The 17,613-nt window shown below is 52.0% G+C and overlaps 1 protein-coding gene across 15 annotated transcripts in view; it reads left to right on the plus strand.

The window, feature by feature from the left end:
- The window catches only part of ANKRD11 (ankyrin repeat domain containing 11), a 178,617-nt gene that overhangs the window by 117,118 nt on the left and 43,886 nt on the right, over positions 1–17,613 (plus strand). Inside the window, exon 3 of one of the 15 annotated variants that reach the window (XM_027076433.2) lies at positions 16,331–16,496. The exons of the other annotated variants lie outside the window; for them this stretch is intronic. The gene's annotated coding sequence lies outside the window, so the exon portion shown is untranslated. The remainder of the gene's footprint in view (positions 1–16,330; positions 16,497–17,613) is intronic. 15 annotated transcript variants of the gene reach the window in all.

Genomic DNA, 17,613 nt, shown 5'->3' on the forward strand with positions numbered 1-17,613 from the left:
CTGGCACGTTAGCAGGGAATCTTATGTGTATTGAGGGAGGTCTTGCACACATTCCATCCCTGCGTAATTCATTTCGGGGGTGCCGTTGTGACCGTATTTTTTTAATTACAGTGTTATACTACTTTCATGTATACAGTATAGTGATTCAGCAGTTTGGCACATTACTCAGTGTATTGTGTTTTTTCCTTTGAATTTGATTTATTTTGAGAGAGAGCGCACACGTGAACAAGCGTGAGTAGGGGAGGGGCAGAGAGAGAGAATCCCAAGCAGGCCCCTGGCTCAGCGCAGAGCCCAACATGAGGCTCAGTCCCACAACTGTGAGATCATGACCTGAGCCAAAATCAAGCGTCGGATGCTCAACCGACTGAGCCAGCGCCTGAATGTATTGTTTTTTCAATTTCGGTGTCCTCTTGTTTGTTGGTGATGCATAGAGATACAATTGATATTTCAATTTTTTTAAAAACATTTATTCATTTTTGAGGGACAGAGAGCACGAGCAGGGGAGGGGCAGAGAGAGAGGGAGACACAGAATCCCAGGCAGGCTTCAGGCTCTGAGCTGTCAGCACAGAGCCAGGTTTGGGGCTTGAACTCACAAACCACGAGATCCTGACCCGAGCCAAAGTCGGACGCTTAACTGACTGAGCCACCCAGGTGTCCTGAAATACAATTCATATTTTAAAATAGGGACACATCTTGGAACTTTGCCAAATGTTACTTATTGTAGTTTTTTAAAAAATAGGTTTTGTAGAATGCCCTACATAGATGTTTATGCCAATGTGAGTAAAGACACATTTCCTTTTCCCATTCTGTATACCCGTTTCTTTCTTGTCTTACTGCACCGTCCGGGCCCTGCATGCTGGACAGAAGTGTTGAGAGTGGGCTTTCTTGCCTTGTTCAGTCTGAGAGGGAAGGCTTCATCTTTCGCTGTGAAGTCCTCACCTCCTGAGTTTCAGTAGATTGCCTTTTTTAGGTTGACGAAGTCTTTCTGTCTTAGTGTGCTCACTTTTTCACATGAGTGGGAGTGGAGTGTCTTCTGCTTATTTCATCTATCAAAAAGATAGTTTTTAAAAAAGCAATAGAGAAAAATTAATGAACTCCAAAGTTGGTTCTTTGAAAAGATAAATAAAACTGATCGACATTTAGCCAAACAAATCAGGGGGAAAAAAAAGACAAATTTTTCAGGCGCCGGTATGAGAGAGGGACTATCGCGATGATCCTATAGCCATTAAAGGGATAAAGGAATTTTATTAACTTTATGTCAATAAATTTGACAATTTAGATGAAATGAATGAATTCCTTACAAGACACAAATTACCTAAGCTCACTCAAGAAGAAATAGATCACCTGAGTAGCCCTGTATCTATTAAAGAAATTGAATATTTAATTGTAGTTCTTGACACGTAGAAATCTCTAGTCCCACCTGGCCTCACTGTTGATTTATACCATCCATTAAAGAAGGAAAGGGATGCCAGTTATACTCAGGTCCTCCACAGCACGGGAGGGTGTGCACAGAGAGAGAGGACGGGACAAGAAGGTGTAGGCCCACGTCCACACAAATGTGGCTGTAGAAGTCCTTACTTTGTAGCAAATTTAGCAACACAAAAGGGTAGTCCTACTTCATGACAAGTGGATTTATCTCAGAATTCAAATTTGGTTTAACATTCAAAAATCAATGTAATATACCATATTGACATAATAAAAGAGAAAAACCATGAGATCATCTCTAAAGATTGCCCCGCCCCCGCAAAAAAAAAAAAAAAAAAAAGCATTTGACAAAATCTCATGCCCATCTATGATAAAACTCTGCAAATGCAAGGGCACTTCCTCAGTCTGGCAACAGACCTTTTAGGAGATACCTGCAGCTGACTGGCCTCATGCTTGCAGGTGAATCACTGAATACTCTTTTCCTAATAGCAGTGATAAGGTGGGCTTGTTCATGGTCACCTGTTTTCTCTTTTTAAAAATAACCTTTATTGTTGAAGCAGTACTGCACATTTTGGAAAATTAGGAAACACGGCCAAAGGTAAAACCTAAAACATGACATTTTCACTGCCCAGAAACCTTTCTCTGCGGTGTTTCCGTGCATGTATGTGTACATGTGTGTGGTGGGTCACCTGGGGTAGGCGGCTGTGCTGTTCCTCAGACTCTGGCTTAGGTATCCCCGTGAAGGGATCTGCCCATGTGTTTACAGACCACGGTCAGCCCAGGGAGTGTGAGCGGCTGGATTCCACCTGCCGAGAGACCTTGAGACGAGCCGTGCCCCACCTGCCCTCAGAGCCCTGGAACCCGATTCCTGCAGTAAATCTTAGTACATGTTGCCTATTTAGCGTATGTGTGTCTATGGATCCTCATTCACTTGAATGTATATTTATTAGTTTTATAAAACCCTGTCACTTTCATATCCCCTCTGATATTCCGGTGTGGAGAGGTGTTCTGTGGGTCCATTGTTTAGCCCCAGCCAGGGTCTGGCCCGAGTGTGGCCCACGGTCACCTCCGGTAGGCCAGCCACTTCTTTTCACCCTCTGCTTTCCCTCCCGCTGACCAGAAAGTCCTTCCTTTCTGACTTGCCTCATTACTGTCCTGTTCCACCATTTAGCTTGTCCTGTCTACTTCAGCTCGGCTGTTTTATGGATCATTAAAATAAAAATCTGTCTTTACTTTGTTCGGTCTCTATTATGTGTTTTATTTTGTGTTCCTCATCATATTTTCCTTTTATGTTTTTGGATATATTCTGATTTTTTTTTATATTTATTTATTTTGAGGGGGGGGGAGAGCACAAGCGGGGTGGGGGTGAAGCAGAGAGAGAGAGGGAGAAAGAGAATCCCAGGCAGGCTCTGTGTGCTGTCAGCTCAGAGCCCGACGTGGGGCTCAAACTTCCAAACTGTGAGATCATGACCCGAGTCGAAGCTGGATGCTTAACCAGCTGAGCCATCCAGGTGCCCCCCCCGCCCATTGTGATATAAAAAGAATTTTTTTTTAACGTTTATTTATTTTTTTGAGAGAGAAAGAGCAAGTGTGAGCAGGGGAGGGGCAGAGAGGAGGAGACACAGAATCCGAAGCAGGCTCCAGGCTCCGAGCTGTCAGCACAGGGCCCGACGTGGGGCTTGTACTCATGAACTGCGAGATCGTGACCTGAGCCAAAGTTGGACGTTCAACTAACTGAGCCACCCAAGCGCCCCTATTCTGGTTTTTAAAACCTCTTTGGGGATGCCTTCTGGAAATAAGTATATTTTCCTCTGAGAGCTACTTTACCTGGATTTCCAAATTTACTGTGTAGCGTTACGTCGTTCCTTGTTTTGAAGAGTTTTAATCACCACTCCTCTGAGTTTGTCCTTGGTCCTTGTCCTTAGAAGCACATTTCTTAATTCTCAGAGTTAAGGTGTTTCCTGGTCCTGCCTTCCCGTGTCTTAAGTTGCACCGAGGGGCAAGAAGTGATCCTTTCAGAGGGTTTCGATGTGCTCTGTAGGTCTGCGCCTGGTCAGTGCTCAAGACTGTCTGTTGTGTCCTTGACAGGAGTTGGCGGAACGTGTCGTGTGTGCTCACTGCTGTGTACAAATCTTGTGTACTCTGACTTTTGGTGGGGGGTCGTCTCCTGTCCTCTGGTAGTGCCAGTTCCATTTTCCCTGTCAGCTCCTGCTCTTTCCGGGGAGGCTTTTCACGTGAGCACAGGTTTGGAACCCTCTCCTTGTGAAAGGGGCCTCTGGCCGTGTTTCCGTGACTTTGCCTCCTGGGCTTTGCGTTGGCCCCAAGCCTGTGCCCGTGCTAAGGCAGCAGCCTCTGCCCTGCTCAGTATTTGCGTGGTTCATCTCTTCTCTCCTCTTGGAATCTTTCCAGATTTTTGTGTTAGATTTCCTTCGCTGATTCTCAGCTTTCCTGTTCCCATCTGATGGACTTTGTCTCCTAACTGGATTTCTTCGCCCTCTTACTTTCAGACTCAGTGAACATGTGTCATACTGTACTGGGCTTTCTGTTTGTTTTCACTTGTGTTTCTCTCTCTCTCTCTCTCTCTCTCTCTCTCTCTTTTTTTTGTCTTTGGATTTTTTTCCTATTCATTTTTTCCTCCTCCACAAATGTGGCCATTATACATCTTCATTTCGTGGTCACCTTGACAGGGTTCTATGCCCTGGTGCTGACACCTGTGTTCGCTTCAAGTAGCTTGTCAGTGTGTGTGGTCACCTGGCAGGCTGCCCGGGGCCAGGCTTCATGTTCCTGGTCACTCTAGCTTGGATTATGGGGTGTGTGTGTGTGTGTGTGTGTGTGTGTGTGTGTGTGTGGTTTTTCCTCTGACTTTCACTTGTTCTCACTGTCTCTTTTCAGTGGTATTTTCCACGAGAAGTCTTATAGCAAAACCAGAGAAAATGCAATTTGGTGTTTACTTCAAGGTGAAGACAAAAACTCTCAAGTTGTTCAACTTCCTACCTCGTCCATCGTTGTCTTTTCATTTGTTACTGATGAGGGATGCTGGTCCCAAAGTCATCTTTCCTGTCCTCATTTTTAACCCTGACACTTGGGAACTCTGCCTGTGTGGCGGCCCCTGCCAGCTTCCCCAGGCGAGCAGGCCGGCCTGGCCCTGCTTGTCCTTAGGTCTCGTTGAGCCTCCGTAGGCCCGTTTGCCGAGAAACACCCAGGGTTTTCTTCAGGACCGAGGCAGCTTGTACACAGTGGAAGGTGAGACTCCTTGATTCATGGGTAATTGTGAAAGACGGAATGATTTTTTTTTTTTTTTTTTTGTCCCCAAGGGGATGAGATCTGTCCGTCTTTCCCTGGGAGCTCATTGACCCCCAGCCGGCCTGTGGCCCCGAGAGAGGGTCCCCAGTCGGGGGTCCTGCCTGCCGGGCACTCCCCGTGACAGTGTGTCTCAGATCGCCTCAGCTCCTGTCTTGTTTGTAAAGTGGAAATAATGCTATCTGTTTAACTGAAACTACTTAGGGGCTCTAAATAAAATAACGTTTGAAAGTAAAGTGCTGTGCAGATGTAATTTGAAATGGATCGTTAAATCCCAGACACGGATTGAAGGGGGGCACCGTCACCCGGTACAGCTGCCAGGGTGGGGAGCACTCATCCGTGCTCCCCAGCCTTCCGGCGGACAGGCACGGAGGCTGAGACAGGCGGCCTCGAGCCACCAAGCAGTGGATGGTGTGGCGCCTGCGCTCTCCCCGGCCGGCAGCATCCAGGGCCTCCGTTCCCTCCATGCCGCCAGCTCGCCCCGGTCTTTGGAACACGGAACACAGCCTCCTGTTGCCAGCAGCCAGCAGAGGAGCACGAAGCACGTTGGACAGGGAACCCGGCAGAGAGGCCGAGGAGGAGTGGGGAGACGCTTCGCAGCACGGGGCTCCTTTCCCAGAGCTCGAGGAGCTTTCCAAGAGGCAGAACAGCGAGTCTTCGGGAACGAGATTCTCTGTCCGTTTTCCCTGGGAGGGGACCACATAGACCCCTGCAGTACTCTTCCTCGGGCCGCAGCTGGCCGGCTTCTTTGCGTTTTCTCACGGGTGTCCCTCCACTGCCAGGGTCTCCCCCACTCCCCCCCTCCCCCCAGCCTACACACAGGGGCACGGTCACCTAGAAAGACAAATCTGAGTTGTTTTTACTTTGAAAGCATTTGCCACAGATGCATTTGAATAGCTGGGCCTGTAAAACAGTGTTGGAGTTCATGGGTGTTGGTTTCTGTCCGCTTAGGAACTTGGACGTTGCTTCAGCAAAATGCACTTAGCTGCCCACGAACATGAGTGCTCAGTCTCACACGGTGTCTGCGTCCTGAGGTCAGCGTCCTAGAGCACACCCGTGGCGCCTTTCTCAGGACACGTGATGCAGGCCCTCCCTGCCTTCACCTCCTTCCTTTCTTCCACCCCTTTGCCGCGTGGGGGTCAGTACCTGTGCAGAAAGACGTGGACTTGTCTTCAGTCCTCAGTGGACAGAAGAGGGATTATTCTCAGGACACTTTCACATCTCCGTTTGATCATGCAGTTGCGTTTCCGTGGGATATTGAGAGTTGAGCTTCGGCGGCGGCTGTACCGAGAAGCGTATCTGTACGGCCCACAGCAGGGTTCGCGGCGTGAAATACCAGGTTTGTTTTTTTCTCTTAAAGATGTCAGTCCGTGCATGTGGATTTATTCGCCTCCTTTTCTGTCTGCTGCTTGAAGAATATGGTAGGAAGGGAATAAGGAGAAAGCAGATCATTCCCCAGCACATCAGAAGCTGGAGGCAGACGGACGGAGACGGTGGAAATTTATGATCGGAACCAAGTTGGCTTGAAACCAAGCCAGTTTCTCCCGCGTCCGGCCCCGCCTCACTCTTGGCGTGTCCCTCCTGCCGGGCCGTGTTCAGGCCTGGTCCCGGGCACACCTGTTTATGCCGCGGTTTATCCTAGACCAAATGGTTGAGTTCCACAGTCTTCAGATCTCCGGGGAGTACTTACTAAGTTTTCTTCCCGTAAGATGAAACGGACGGTGTTTTCCAAAGATGGAAATGGGTTCAGAGGCCCGTACCTTGGACTTTACCAGGAAACTCTCCCTGATTTCCCGAGGCTGGAGGCCTGCCGCACCTTTCTCCTGTTTTGTTGTGACTTCCTGCTTTGTCACAAGAACCTTGGAACCTTCGGCCTGTGGGGAGGAGGCCCTCCAGCGACCTGGGTCAGCCAGGCCCAGAAATCCCTGCCAGGGCTATAGCTGCTCCGGGCCCAAAGCTGTGTCCTTTGCCACAGACTGCTGTCCCGTGGCCACTGTGTGTCTGTGCACGAAGGTGCCTCCGGTGGGTACGTAATTATGCAGTGTTCCACATCCTTGGGGATTAGAAGCACCTTTGCCCACGCGGAATCACTCAGTGTTCTCAGTGGGATGTAAGGCTGGGGGAGGGTAGAGAGGGCAGGGGGTGGATGGTCCTTGCCTTAATCTGGAACTTTGATGCCATTGTCCTCTGTTTACAGCTTTCAGAAAGCAGCTGGTGTTGGGTGCACGTATGTTTGGAGCTGTTGCTAAGGTGACGTGCCTCGGTCTCACCCACACAGTCTTTCCGGAAGGTGGGGACGCTTGGTGGGGTCTGTGCACACAAGAGCCTTGCTGGCGTGCCCGCGAAGTTGGTAGGCCGCCCTGTCCGCTGTATGTTGTCTGTGCCCTTTTAGCTTGAGTGCGTGATCACTCTACCTGCTGACTTACACAGAGGAGTCCCGAGACGTGTTCACTGTGGAGAGAGACAGGACAGCCTTGTTTTCCGGTCTTGTCTGCATTCCACAGCACAGCCAACCTTCAGATCCGCAGGTGGTTTCACATCCTTCTTCCCCTTGACACAGGACTGTGAACTTGGGCTTTGGAATTTTTCTCAGTGGAAATCTCAGTTTTTAAAAATGTTAGAGTATTGCATATGAACAGTGTTGAGTCATGACTTCGGTTATGATATGGTTTTTTCTGGGTTAAAGAGCCTGAGGGGCTCAGTGGGTTGAGCTGCCGACTTCGGCTCAGGTCGTGATCTCATGCCTCTGAGTTCGAGCCCGGTGTCGGGCTCTGTGCTGACAGCTCGGAGCCTGGAGCTGCTTCAGATTCTGTGTCTCCCTCTCTGCCCCTCCCCTGCTCGTGCTCTGTCTCTGTCTCTCTCAAAAATAAATAAATGTTAAAAAAAAAATAAAAATTTAATAAGAGAGAAGTCTGGTCATTTATAATACAATTGCGTTCCTCTGGGTTTGTTAGTGAGTTTTTACTTGATTCGGAAGTTGGATTTGGAAAGTAAAGTGTCCCTCCAGTGCTTTGTTTGGGCGTTCACACGTGCCGCGTTGTGTGGAAAGAAGAAACCACCGTCAAAACCTTTTTTGGGTCCTGGACTCTCTAAGAATTGGGCAAGAGCTGTAGCTCCTTCCTTCCTGAGGAACACTCACGAATCGCACTTTGCTCGTGTGATTTCTGGGTTTCAGAACTATCCGGGCCGTGGGGCTTTCAACTCCTGTCCTTTCGCTGTGTGCTGCTTTGCCCAGGGCGAGTCTCGAGCTCCCACCTGACTGTTTGAGCACTGATTGTTGACTTTTTGTGGAACCTGACCTTGTTCCTCAGGAGTCTGTTATGTGCACAGCGCCCTTCCCCTCTCGCAGCCGAATTTCGTGATGAGTTGACAGCATAGAAGAGGGCATGTTCGTGAATGGCTGTGTAGTGTCAAGTTCGATCAGATTTTTAAAAGCATTTACACTCAGTTTCTTGTAAGTCCGTTTCTGGCTGTAAATTTTAAAGGGACTCTTAGCTGCGGAAGGAGCCGCGCCGACAGTGCTCACTGTGGGGTGTTTGTAGCATGAGGAGCAGGGAGACACCAGCACCAGTCAGCAGAGACCCGTGTTTCCCAGAGGGGCCAGACGCCCCCAGTGAGGAGCGCAGTTGTGCGCGGGCGACAGGAGCACAGACAGATGGCACAAGCATACTCGGGAGGGGATGGGGCATGAGGGTCTGCGCAGTGTTTCCTGTGAAGATACCACGTACTGTGTTTACACGCTGACACGTAAGGTAAGTGTGAAGACATGGACGCAGACGATGAGTGCCAAAGTCAGATTGGCATCAGAACCCAAAATCTTCAGGGGCCCCTGGGTGGCTCAGTCAGTTGAGGGTCCGACTTCAGCTCAGGTCACGATCTCACGCTTTGTGAGTTCACGCTCCGTGTTGGGCTCTGTGCCGACAGCTCGGAGCCTGGAGCTGCTTCGGATTCTGTGTCTCCCTCTCTCTGACCCTCCCCCGCTGATGCTCTTACTCTCTCTCCCTCTCTCAAAACATAAACATTAAAAAAAAAGAAAAAAAAAAAATCTGGGGCACCTGGGTGGCTCAGTTGGTTGACTGTCTGACTCTGGATTTTGGCTTAGGTCATGATCTTACAGTTCATGGGATCGAGCCCCAAGTCAGGCTCTGCACGGACAGTGTGGAGCCTGCTTGGGATTCATTCTCTCTCCCTCCCTCTCTCTGTCTCTCTCTGCCTCTCTCTGCCTCTCTCTCTCTCTCTGTCTCTCTCCCTCTCACCCCCGTCTTCCTCTCCCTGTCTCTCTCTCTCTCTCCCTCCTCACCCCTCACCCCTCTCCCCTCCCTTTCCCCCTCCCTCACTCTCTCTAAAAAGAAAAAAATTCCAAAGCAAATACGGCAAAGTGAACAGATGGTGAATACATAAGTGTTTGTTGCATTGTTTCTCATACTTTTATGCATACTTGAAACATTTCAGTGAAAATCACAGCTATTGTTACTTTATTATAAAATGATGAGGATAGAAAATATTTCTAATGAGGAAATCATGAAATACGATAACTCCTCTTGAACAGATTTAGGGGTGCTCCAAATTCCTGGGATCGTTTGAAAAGTAATTGTTTTCACCTTGTACATTCTGTAAATGCAGCTCACGTGGGGTGCAGAGTAGGGCTGTGGACTTGGGCTGTGGCTTGACCTCTGTGTGCTGTGCTGGCCACCTCACCCAGGGCACAGCTTTTGTTTTGTTTTGTTTTGTTCTTTGAATCGGTGGATGCAAGCCTTAAAGCCGGCTTGGCCACGTCCTACTCCTTTGTTTGCGTCCAGGAGGGATTGCCAGTGTCCAAGGCTGTTGTATTAGATGGTTTTTATTACCTAACAGCAAAACTTCCCTTTTATTATGCTTGTGGACTACGGGAACTCCGGGCAGGCGGTGCTGGAGGGCGTGTCTGCATAGCTGTGGGCTCCAGGCTCCCCTCCTTCCCACTATATGGGTTTCCAGCCTTTCATCCTTGACATGTACGTCCTGTGACAAAACTCCTAGGGCTTTGTCCAGATCATGAAGGTAAAACGATTCGTAAGATAAAAAAAATCTTACTTGGATAAGATATTATTAATTAAGGTATTTATTATTAAATTCAGTTTGTCTTTTTCTGTGGTCAGATTTTAGAAGCAGTATGTGTGCATGGTAGAAAATTAGAAAATACAGATAGGCAAAACGTTGGAAAATGTAGCCCTCCTACACACATGGCCAGTGTCAATAGTTTCTGGATTCTCGATTCATGGGGAAGTTCTCTTTTATGTTACATGTTCTGTTTTCACCACCCCTGTGGGCATACGATTTTGTAACCTGTGTTTCTCTTCCGGCCTTTCCTCTGTACCTTTGTATTTCAGTAGGTCTGAGAGTTATTTTGTGGAAACTGGTATTCTCTTCATAACTACGGCTGTCCCCTGCCCTTGACTGGGTCCTGCGTGGTGCCTTCGTCCAGCACGGGGCTGGCAGGCTTTTTCTTACACGGTCAGATAGTCACTTTTTCAGACTTTGCCCCCTAAGAGGTGGCCTCAAGGAGGCCATCTAGGGCCTTTAGACCCGTTCCCACGTGTGGCCAGCTCCCAGGCTTGCTCGCTCTGGAGGGAGGACTGTCTGGACACGGAGCATGAGCGTCCTTGCGTGTGAGCCGTGACTGGGTCTCCCCCAGCCTTCCTTCCCCTGTGGGCACACAGCAAGTGGCCACCAGCCGCATGCTTTGGGCTCAGCAGACTCTCTTTGTTAGTTTGTAATAAAGAAACCCCACTTTCTGTGGTGAACACTCCTTGCCATGGAAGAATCCCGTTCAGAGTCGTAGACACAGGGAAGGGAAGTGGCCAGGGATCCAAAGCCGAGTCCCCTCTACTGGGTGGCGGCCATCCCAGAAGCTGGGGTGGCGCCTCAGCCCCGGTGGTCTGAGGGTCCCCCTGAGTAGGACAGGAAGGTAAGTGCAGTGTCTGCTGGCCTGCAGTATGTGCTGCGTACCACGTCGGCCGGGCCACCAGGGCCTGGGAACACGGGGGACGGGCCATTTATCATCATAGATGTTGCGTTAGTCCCCTGGGGCCTCTTCACAGGCACATACGCCTGTGACACCTGAATGGAGGGGCTGGCAGGGCCGCGTCGCCCACAGACTTCCAGGCAGAGCCCGCCCTGGCCTCCCTGGCATCCCATCTTCATGTGGCCCCCTTCCCTAATGTCCCTCTCCCTTCTCTTCTAGGGACTGGTTGTTGGGTTTAGGGTCTGACCACACAATACAGCACGGTCTCCTCTCGAGTCCTTAGTTTAGTTACATGTGCACAGACCCTTTTTTAAGTAAGGTCACATTTATATAAGTTATGCATGGATATATTTTTTGGGATGGGCACTGTAACTCACCACACTACTGATGCTTTCTTGAGCTAAGTGTATATTTTTTCTTTTCTCTCTCTTTTTTTTCAAAGTTTATTTTAAGAGAGAGAAAGGGGGGGCATGCACGCTGTGGGGAGGGCATGGGTTAGGGGGAGAGACAGAAAAAGACAGGGGGGGGGAGAGAGAGAGAGAGAGAGAACGCACAAGAATCCCAAGCAGGCTCCATGCTGTCAGCACAGAGCCCGATGCAGGGCTTGAACTCAGGAACTGTGTGATTGTGACCTGAGCTGAAATCGCCACCCAGGCACCCCACTTTTTTCTCCTTTTAAATGTAGGTGTGATGTAGACATGAGTAAGTACAGGCATGAGTGTGAACGTGTGCCCTGTGCGGCCCCATTGCCCCGTAAGTGCCACGGGCCCCGATGCAGCCGGTGCCCCCTTGGTGTTGAGTTTGCGTTGCTGGGGCCTGGGGTTGCCTCTTCTGGGCCTCCGTCTACACGGGATTCCACTGTACGCGGCTCTGTCTGGGTGCGTTCCCTCCGCACGCGCTCCGTGTATGCCGTCCCCGTGGGGGCGTGTGTCAGTTCACCCTTAACCGCCGCGTTGTCTCCTGTGGGGTGGTCCCGCGCCTCCCTATCCATTCACCTTGTGATGGCTGTTTGTCTTGTTTGCAGACGGGCTTTCAGGCGTGTAGCTGGTCTGTTCCCTTCTATAGAAAGTAGGACATTTGGGTAAATGTACTTTAGACATAGCCTCTCAGCTAATGCCCTTTCTTTAATAAGGGAAAAAAACACTTTATTTCTCTGGGCAGTTCGCATTCACATCCAGAAGCTACCCCCCACCCACCCCGCCCCGCCCCGCCCCGCCCCACCCCAATGTTTTTATTTATTTATTTTATTATTTATTTTATTTATTTATTTTTAATTTTTTTTTAAGTTTATTTACTTATTTTGAGAGAGACAGAGACAGCACAAGCGGGGAAGGGGGAAGGGCAGAGAGAGAGGGAGAGAGAAACCCAAGCAGGCTCTGTGCTGTCAGCTTAGAGCCTGATGTGGGGCTCGAACTCCCGAAATACGAGATCATGATCTGAGCTGAAACTGAGAGTCAGACGCTCAACCGACTGAGCCACCCAGGCGCCCCGAGTATTATTTATTCTTTAAGTAGGCTCTACGCCTGACATGGAGCTTGAACTCATGACCCTGAGGTTAAGAGCCGCACATTCTACTGACTGAGCAAGCCTGGTGCCTCTCACCCAGAGCTTTTTATTTGGTTTTGTTAAGTGCGGGGGGAGGTGTCCTGGAGCAACCAAGATTTTTGGCCCGTCAGGCCGCCGCTGGAGGTGCACTCCCCACATCCAGGCCGAAGGCACCAGAGCCCCAGCAAAGGCCCCGAGGGCCCGGCCACGCGCAGGCAGCGCTTCCGAAGGAACGCGGGGGGAGCTGGGCACACCACACGCCACGGTCCCTGCCCTGTCTCCGCCCTGTCCCCACACTGGCCGCAGACGGGAGCGGCGGGGCCGGGGCCTCTGCGCCCTGGATGTGGGCCCAAGTTTCGGCCGAGGGAGCCCACATCTCCTGGCTCCGCAGAGGCGAGCTCGGGGGCGTCCTCTTCCGGCCGCGGGAACAAGGAGCGGCCGTGCTTGCTGTCGGCCACCATGCGCAGGCCTTCACACGGAGTCGGTTCGGTTCTCTGCTCCCACAGAGCGTCCTTCTGGTCCAGGTCAGAGCAGAGACCCCGGAAGCCAGTGGACGCTGCGTGCCTTCCTGTCGTATGTTCCCGAGTCTGGGGAGACCGGCTGTCAGCGACTTCGAGGGGAAAGGAGGTGGCTTCTTTATGGGTTTATTTCTGGAAGGTTCAGTTGTTACTAATTAGGCTTGTTTTGCTCCAAGCATCCACGTGGCAGTCCTTGCAGTTAAAGGAGGGAAGTTACTGTTTAACCTGGCCAATTCCCTGATGTAGGAAGGCAGAGACGATAGGGGTTTTTGTAGCCTTTTTTCTCCAGCAGATCTCCTGCTTTGGAAAACTGGAGCATCACAGATACAGGATTTCTGACCCAGCGGGTCCTTTTCAGACTGAGGCTGTGGTCTGGTAGCAAGCGAGTCAGCCCCGGTCAGTGCCCTCCGTTAGCAGATGGCCGTCCTGGTTCGGGTTTCGTCCTGGGGAATGTCACTGTGTGGCACTGAGGGAAGGCCACAGCACGTGGACAGGGTGAGTGGCTTCTGTGGTGCTCGGCACGGACAGATGGACACGAAGGGCTGCAGGGGAGAGGCGTGTCATCGCAGGGGCTGCAGTGAGGGCGTCACCGCGTGGTGTGCCCTGGCAGCCAGACGGGCCTCGGCGTCCTGTGGTGACACCGTTGTGCCATGAGTGAGGTCACTCCGATGGCTGCGTTCAGCGTGTGCCGCCTGAGCTTGGGAAGGCAGGACTCCGCGCTCAGCAGGTGCACCCCGCACGCCCAGTCCCCGGGCAGGGTCTGGCACACGTCCAGGCTCACACCACTGGGCCGAGGTCACAGGGACGACGGCAAGACCATTCCGTCAGCTCCAAGGATTCGTGTTCACCTGTGTGCCAGTGTTCTGTTCCTTGTGTCCCGGGTCGCCCTCTCCTGACTAAGCCACCCTGCTAGGCGCGCTGTGAGCCAGCTGTCTTCCTGAGAACCTCTGTGACGGAGAAGCACATGCCCGCTGCAGTCCCCAGGCCTGCACACGGGGCAGTGCGGTCAGTACGTGCAGAGCAGATGAGCGACTGAGGGCACAGGTGGTCACGTGGGAAGGGACGCTCACGGACAGGCAGCCATGGGTGCCAGCACGAGCCCAGTAGGCTGATGTTCACCATCGTTTTGTTTTTTTATTAAAAAAAAATATTTTTTTTAAAAATGTTTATTCATCTTTGAGAGAGAGAGAGACAGAGCATGAGCAGGAGAGGGGCAGAGAGAGAGGGAGACACAGAATCCGAAGCAGGTTCCAGGCTCCCAGCTGTCAGCACAGAGCCTGACGCGGGGCTTGAACCCAGAGACTGTGAGATCATGACCTGAGCCGAAGTCAGGGGAGGGGCAGAGAGAGAGGGAGACACAGAATCCGAAGCAGGCTCCAGGCTCCGAGCCGTCAGCCCAGAGCCTGACGCGGGGCTTGAACTCACAAACAGCGAGATCATGACTTGAGCCGAAGTCAGACACTCAACCAACTGAGCCACCCAGGCGCCCCCTTCTTGTTTTTTTAAATGGTATTGGCAAGGGTGGGCACCGGGCACCCCGCGTGCTCCTGGTGAGGACGTGCTCGCGGCAGCCTTTCTGAAGACCACTTGGCAGGGTCGTGTGGACGACTGCCTGCCCGTCTCTGCCGCGGTCTGGTGTAGGAATGTGGGCTTGAAAATGGGGGGGTGGTGACGTGGACGGGATGGCACATCAGGGGGCACGGGGCTGTGAGACCCGACGCTGCTCGGAGTCCCAGGGTTCCCAGAATGCCCACTGCTCACAGCTGCCAGTGTCTGTCTGCACCCCCAGCTGAGGCTGAGGGAGGAGACACGCGTTACCTCTGTTGTTGGGGTTGCCTGGGACGGGCTGTCTCGTGCAGCAGAATCTGAGAATCCTGGGGGCTCCCGGCTGGCTCAGTCAGTGAAGCGTCCGACTCTTGGTCTTGGGATCGCGAGTCCGCGCCCCCCCCTTCCCCCCTTGGCTGTAGAGATGACTTAAAATCTATAAGAGAAGAATTGGCGGACGAACACTGGGTGATACTTCGTTGCGTGTCCTCCTGGTGACGCCTCACGTGAGCAGACAGCATCTTCACCCCCAGAGGCCACTGTGTTCGCACTCAGTTCCTACAGGACGAGTCCCTTTCTCTCTCGAGTCCCTTTTTCTCTCTCGAGGTTTCCGTGAAAACTGCCGGCCGTGTAGGCAGAGTCCTGGGGGCGGTGTGGCCGTGCCGAGAGCCGTGCGGAGTGGCTGGAGGCCGAGACTGCGTGCCTCCCAGAGGGACCTGCTTCAGCGGCTGGCTTCCCTCCCCGTTCTCCGAGGGTCCCCTCGTCTCAGGAGTGTTCCAGGTCCCACCAGTGTTACAGAGGCGGGGGCTGGCGTCTTCCACACGGGGGCCCGGAGGGGCGTGTGCTGCGTGCTGTTCTGTGTGGTTATCGCGTTGGGTTTCCTGTGCTGTGAGCCATCACGTAATTTAGCAATTCTGATAAAGATCTACCTGAGAGTGTCATCGGGCAGGTGGAAGCCGGAAGCCCCCCTCCCTCCCCCCCCCCCCCCGGCTGTGTTCACAGCAGTGCAGGAGCACGGCAGCTCCTCTCTGGAGGGAGGCCCGGGGAGACTCGGGAGCGCCCTTTGGTGAGATGAGAAATCAGACGTGTCACAACAGGGGACTTGGGCCTGCAGAGGGGCCCGTGTGCGAGGGGACTTCCAGGCGGGCTGCGAGCCAAGGCCATGTCACTGCTGCTCTGCCTCTGGGAGGTGGTGTGGCGGGAGGGGGCGGGGGGGGGACTGGGGGCAGGGCCTCGAGGGGGAGCCCGAGTCGTTGGAGCCCGGGGCCGGCAGAGGCTCAGAGGCTCCCCGTGCCGACAGTGGTGCTGGAGACGGTGCTTGTCCTCTGTGTGCCTGTGCGACCCCCCCAAGTGAGGACGGTTGTCCCCTCCCCGCATAATTTCCGTACTGACTTGCAGCCTCCAGGAACCTCATCCACGGTGCGCTAAGCATCTTGGCACTCCCATGGTCCATCTGTTCTCTATTGGGGGACATCTGGGCTGTTCGCAGGGTTTGTACACGTCAGTGTGCACTGACAGTCGGATGTGGCTTTGGTGGCCTCTACACCCACGTCGCTTGGGGTGTGCGTCTAGACGGGCGCCTGGGTCACATCCACCTGCCGTGGACTGTGGGCCGAGCCTGCGCGCACACTCCTGGTTCCCGGGCCAGGTCCCAGCCAGCCCGCCCGGCCACTTCTCTGAGGACCCCACGGCCTGCTTAGCGCCTGGCCCGGCTGGTGTCTTGCCATCACCCTGCACCCATCGTGGCTTCTCTGCCAGCCTGTGGTCGGAAGAGCCAGGGCCTCACTGTCGGGGGCAGCGCGGCAGTGACAAGGGAGGAGTGAGGCGTCGGAGAGGGATGGAGGTGCGCACCCCAGCTCTGGGGACAGCATTAGCAGCACACCCGGGCCTCCTCCGTCCCCAGCCTGAGAGGCGGCTCGTTGAGGAGCATTGAGTGAGCGCTGGGCCAGTCAGACGTGGTCCTAGGCTCTTAATAGGAGGTTTTCTTTCTTTATAGGTTGAGAAATTTAGACGTATCTGACCACAGACCCAGGGTTCTTAACCAGCTGGGCCAGTGTTTCTGAAATGTCCTGACAGCTTCCTGTTGTGAGAAAAACAGCGTGCGTCCCTGCCCTCCACACACCCCAGGCACGTGTTTACAGAGTAACGTCCTTCATGAGATGGTATGTGTGTGTGATAACCCCTGATATTCACACTTCTGTGTCATGTCGTTTTCCGAAGAATGTTCTGGAAACACCCTGGTAGGTGACCTCCATCTGCACACGGCTGCAAAGCCACCGCGCGGCATTCTAGGCTCTTCTTTGGCAAAATGCGTCTTCTGTCCTTTGTCCGTTTTCCAGTTGGGTTGTTTGCCGCTTGCTGCTGTTTGTATTGTGGTTTATTAATAAGCTCTTTGGTGATTCGCACATTGGCGGCTTATCTTTCACCTGGGAACCGAGGCTTTAATATTGTATAGTTTATCATTTTCCTTCTGTGGACGGGCGCTTTTGGGGTCCTGTCTAAAAACATTTTGCCTCAGAGTGCCCGGCTGGCTCGGCTGACTGAGCGTGGGACGCTTGATCTCGAACTTGTAGGTTTGAGCTCCATGTTGAGGGTAGAGATTACTTAAAAAAGTAAAATCTTAAGAAAATAAAACCAAGAACTTTCTGCCTAGCCCCAGGTCTCAGAGATTTTCTCCTGTGTTTATTTTCCCCTAACAATTTCACAGGTTTTTATAGTTTTTCTTTTTTACACTTACACCTAAGTATTTCATTTTTATTTAGAGCAATTTTGGGTGGCGCTGTGTTTCTGCATACTCGCTGCTGCTTTGTGGGAAGTACAGCTGACTCTTGAACAGTGTGGGTGTCGTGGACACCAACACCCGCGTGCAACTCCCGACTCCTTCAGAGCTTGACGACTTAGCTGACTGTCCACCTGAGGCCTTACCAGCAACGTGACCAGGGGACGAACACATGCTTTGCACGTTACACATATTATCTATTCCTACAATGAAGTAAGGTGGAGAAAGTGTTATTAAGAAAGTCAGAACGAAGATAAAATGTGTGTATAGCAACGTACTGTATTTACTTGTGAAGAAATCTGTGTTCAAGCATCAGCTGAGTACAGGATATCTGTGTGTTGATCTGGTGTTCTGCAACTTTGCTGAACTCATTATTTCTAGGGATTTTTGGAGATTCCTTGCAGTTTTCTAGATAGACAATCATGTCATCGTCAAGCAGAACGTTTTATTTCTTCTTTTCCAATTTGTATGTTTTTAATTTCTTTTTCTTGCCTTACTGC

This window comes from Acinonyx jubatus, chromosome E2, assembly GCF_027475565.1.
Source record: "Acinonyx jubatus isolate Ajub_Pintada_27869175 chromosome E2, VMU_Ajub_asm_v1.0, whole genome shotgun sequence".
Classification (NCBI taxonomy): Eukaryota; Metazoa; Chordata; class Mammalia; order Carnivora; family Felidae; genus Acinonyx; species Acinonyx jubatus.